Genomic DNA, 5,064 nt, shown 5'->3' with positions numbered 1-5,064 from the left:
GTAGTGACCATACCTAATCCTAAACAATTTCTTACCTATGTCAATGTCCTTAACCTTCAATTAGTAATACACCAATCTCATATCTATTATGGAGAATACAAACGCCCCATTAAGTTGATCAAAGAGGTCATCAATCCTTAGAAGAGGATATCGATTCTTGATCGTTAACTTGTTCAATTTTCAGTAGACAATGAACAACCTTGTTAACCTATATTTCCTTTTAACAAAGAGGATCAACACTCCCCAAGTAGAAATACTTAGTCGGAAGAAGCCTTTCTCCAACAGCTCTTAAATTTGGGCCTTTAACTCCTTTAGTTCCATCGGTGCCATATGGTAAGGAGCAATAGACACCAGAGAAGAACCTGACAAAACTTCAATGTCAAACTCCAACTCTCAATCGGGTAGTAGTCCTTGTAATTCCTATGGAAAGACGTCTGAGAAATCCCGCACGGTTCGAAAATCTTCAAGTCTCAGAACTGCAACTTTGGTGTCAATTATGTGAGACAATAACGCTTCACAACCTCAATCAAACATTCTTTGTGCCTTGATGGCCGATACAATCCTCGTACACTTTTTCTTCTCACCAACCATGAAGACCTTGGTTTCATCTACCTTTCTGAGTTTAAGCTATCTAACTTTACACCAAAAGCTAGCATCATGCTCCGGAAGCCAATCTATTTCCATAATTAAGTCATATTCCCTAAAGGGTCGCTCCATAAGATCTGCTGAAAAGGTTTCACTTTGGATTTCCACTGGACATCAACAGTGGATATTTTATGTTGAACCATGTTTTATAACTTTTTGATATAACAACTTAAGACAAAATGATTTTTGGACTTGATTTAATTTGTTCAAAGTATTTCAAAAAGTTTTCAAAAATAATTCAAAGTCCATTAAACTAGAATTTGAGCATAAAACTGATTTTTAGGGTATGTAGTACCGATACTGTTCTTATAGTATTGATACTACATGAACAGTATTGATATTATTCATGTGATACCGATACCAATGGTAAGAGAAGTATCGATACTCTCAAGGTAGTATCGATGCTACCAATTGTTTTTCCAAATAGTTCAAATTCCAAAATACAAAATAGATACTGATATACAAAGGAGTATCGATACTACTTTACACAGTAGTATCGATACCATGAACAAAGTATCGATACTGGTCAAGCCTAACGATCTTTAACGGCTAGTTTATTTAAATATTATAAAGGTAGTATAGATACTCATTAAAGAAGTATCGATACTTCTTGTCCTGAGCAGTTTTATTTTACAGAAAATTAATCCCCAACGACTAGAAACGGCCACAAACACATTCCACATATAAAACAAAGTTGAGGACACTTGGAGAAGGGTTAGAACACCTATCCAAGCAATCAAACGGTCATTATCGTTACTACCAGTTGTTTTCCAAATAGCTTAAATTCCAAAATGCAAAATAGGTACCGATAATAAAAAAGTATCGATACAACTTTACCAATAATATCAACACCATGAGCATAGTATCAATATTGGTCAAGCCCAACGGTTATTAACGGCTAGTTTATTTAAATTTTATAAAGGTAGTACCGATACTCATTAAAGGAGTACCAATACTCCCCTATCCTGTGAAGTTTTATTTGGCAGAAAAGCAATCTCCAACGGTTCCAAATCATCCCCAATGGCTAGAAACGACCACAAACACATTCTAACATATAAAAACAAGTTGAGGACACTTGAAGAATGGTTAGAACACCTATCAGAGTAATTAAACACAAGAGAAGAGTTTTTCATTCTTATTTTCCTTTTTCTTGTAAATATTTTTGTTCTTGTGAGCATAATTTTGTAAACCCCTACCTTTTAAAGGTTTTCTTGTTTACATTTCTTATCCTTTGTGAAAAGGGGAGTGGTTCTAGATAAGACTTTTAAAAGGTAGGTATTTTGTAAAGGTTATCTCTTTATCCTATAAAAGAAAGAACAAATTAGTGAATTTATTAGAAAATCCTTAGTGAGGAGCTAAGGTAGTGGATGTAGATTTGGTTGAGAAGTCGAACCACTATAAATCCTTGTGCAAAATTCTTATCTCTTTTTACTCCTTAATCCCTAAACTCAAATTGGCCAGTTCACCCCCTCTTGGAACTATTTGGTTGATCATTGAGCTTCATAAAAAATTCTAACATTTTCTACTAGGATGTTCGACCCTAAAAGACTGGACACTCAGACCCCTATCTCTAAATCCTCAGCTTCTATGTTTCTTTCTTGTGCTAAGTCGTAACATATATATAAGTGGGTGGATCCTTGGTCTACTAATGTTGTAACCAGGATAGAAAACATAGTGAATGTACCTGAGACCACACATATGGGGTCACACTCCTCCTGGGCTTGAATGGCATACTGACGGGAGGCTGCTAAGGGATCTGAAATCGAAATTGATCTAGGTGTGCCCCTACTATGTTGACCGAAAGCAAAACTACCACCTCTCATGGGTCCTCGATGTAACACCCTTAACTCATATACAAGTTAAAGATGTCACACTGACCTTTTATAATGTTTCCTACTTGAGAACCAGTTAAATTTTATTTCTATCAAAAACGTCAAATTTACTTTACTCACTAAAACATTTAATCGAGTAAAAATTGAAAAGAAATATTTTATCATTCATTTTAAACCTGATTTTAGGCAGTAATCTAGCCATTCGATATTGTTATTGAACATGAAAATTCATTCTTTAGCAAATGTAAAAGTATATAGTGCCAAATTTGAATACTCAATAAACAATAGTTTTCTTTTGAATCATATCACATATATAAACACTTTATTACATAAAAGGCATATCATGCCAAAAAAAAACATCATCTCATGATTTTATAAAAATCTTGGTAATCAATATTAGTCACAATAACCATTTCATATTCTTTTCCATTCAATCACATTTTAGAACTTTCACATTTCATTTTCATATCCCAATGTATATTTTAAGAGAATGTAAGGTACATGAGTCATACATATGTTCGCACTATAAGTACTTCACAGTGCTATCATCAGAATCAGAATATGCACTATAAGTGCGATGATATCATCTGCACCAACGGTGCAATATAGAATGTACTATATCAAAATCAGAATCATACTTTACTAAACTTCATGGCATGCCAAGTGTACCTATGACTCTCCTTGCAATGGCCTTTCAGATAATATCATATCCATTTATTAATTAAGCATTTTAAATCAGAATCATTTTCATCTCATCAATATAAAATTCATTAACTTGGGCAGTTCATACCCGAAATCATCCATAATTTAAAATACAAGCATTAGATAAAATACTTTGGGTCATTCATGCCCTAAAATTATTCATAAAACCTTTATATAAACATTATGGAAATATTCCATAATCAGAATTAAATCATACTTTAAAAAATAAACCATATGAGGTTGACTATTCGCAACTCTTCTTCAATAAGAATTATTAAATAAATAAATTACACTCATATGGTAACGCCTCACTAGTGAACCTTTTACTCTTGTACTTGATCCTTTGCTTTCAACTCAATATTTTCATAATATTTATCACAATCTTGAAAAAATCATAAACAAACACAATATTTAAAACACATGTTAGTATTGTACTAACATAATCCAAATCCAATATTAAAATCCACAAATTATATTCGATACTTGTTCGATATAAAATAACTTTACTATTCAATAACAACTTCAAAATTTCCAAAATAAATTCTCAAATTCTTTATATTATCATCTTCCACTTAACTTTAACAAACTTTTCATTTTAACCATAACTTATGAATTCTTTTAGAATTCATCCAAACTTTTCCAATTAATTCAAAATGGTCTTTCACAATTTTTTCAATTCAAATCAATTATTAACATTTACAGCATTGAAATAACATATTCAATATGGTACTTCCACTTTTGCAAACTTACAATTAAATCTCAAACATTTTAAACTATTCGAATTAGCCAAAAAAAATTCCCAAACTTGAAAATTTGATCCAAAACAATATTCAAACTTAAAATTTAACATCCAAGTATTAATTTCCAGCATTAAACACTCAGAATTGCACTTTTACACATCAATTTCTTATAATTCCAAAAACTTGTAATATGGTCCTTTTACAATTACAATGTTCCAAATTAATCCAAATCAAATTCCAAAGCATATAGAATTCATATACTATCAATTATAGACCATAGGAAATTTTTAAATATTTTTCCCTTATTTTTCTTCATATGATCAAACCTACTTAGTGCAATAGGGCTTATTTTCATTCAATTTCAAGCATGAATTCAACTTCCTATGATTATATTCATGCTATTCTAATCATAATAACATCAAATTCAATCCAAATTTAATCAATCTCCATAAACCCAAACCTCAGCCGAAACTTATATATTCATTTCTATTAAATTTTATTCATCACATAAGCCTGGAAATTAATACACAACACTAATAACATGAAAATCAAGCTTTAAATTACCAAAATCTAACTTGTTCTTCATCCACCCAAATCATGAAATTCATAATCCAAGCATGTTTTCATGAATTGTTTATACTAAATGATAGATAATTTCAAGTAGATTAATTCTCTATCTAATAATTTCACCCAAAAATAAATTGAATAAGCCATAAAATCAAAATAAATTAAAATCTTCCTTTACCTACTATGAAGTTCAAGGATGTAAAAGGGATAAGAAGCTGAAATTTCTTGATTTTCCTTCAATTATGACTTGATACACGTGGCTTTTTCATATTATAAATGAATTTAAAATTCATTTAAATCCAATTTACCATTTTGCCATTAATGATACTTGATAACTACAACTTTGCTACTCTATGACATCATCCCTTACCTCATATTATCCATAACAAAAATATCATATTTTTTATTTTTCATGTTTGCCCATACACTTTTGCAATATTTCAATTTAGTCACTTAAATTCACTATTCCATATTAGCATTCAAATTCCATCAAATTCTACTGATCCAAATCAAATTTCACATATTAAAATATCAAAATAATATTTTAACCTCAAACTACCTTCCTTCAAATTTTTTTA

Source organism: Hibiscus syriacus, unplaced genomic scaffold (genome assembly GCF_006381635.1).
Source record: "Hibiscus syriacus cultivar Baekdansim isolate YM2019G1 unplaced genomic scaffold, ASM638163v2 tig00111002_pilon, whole genome shotgun sequence".
Taxonomy (NCBI): Eukaryota; Viridiplantae; Streptophyta; class Magnoliopsida; order Malvales; family Malvaceae; genus Hibiscus; species Hibiscus syriacus.
This window is presented reverse-complemented; position numbering follows the sequence as displayed.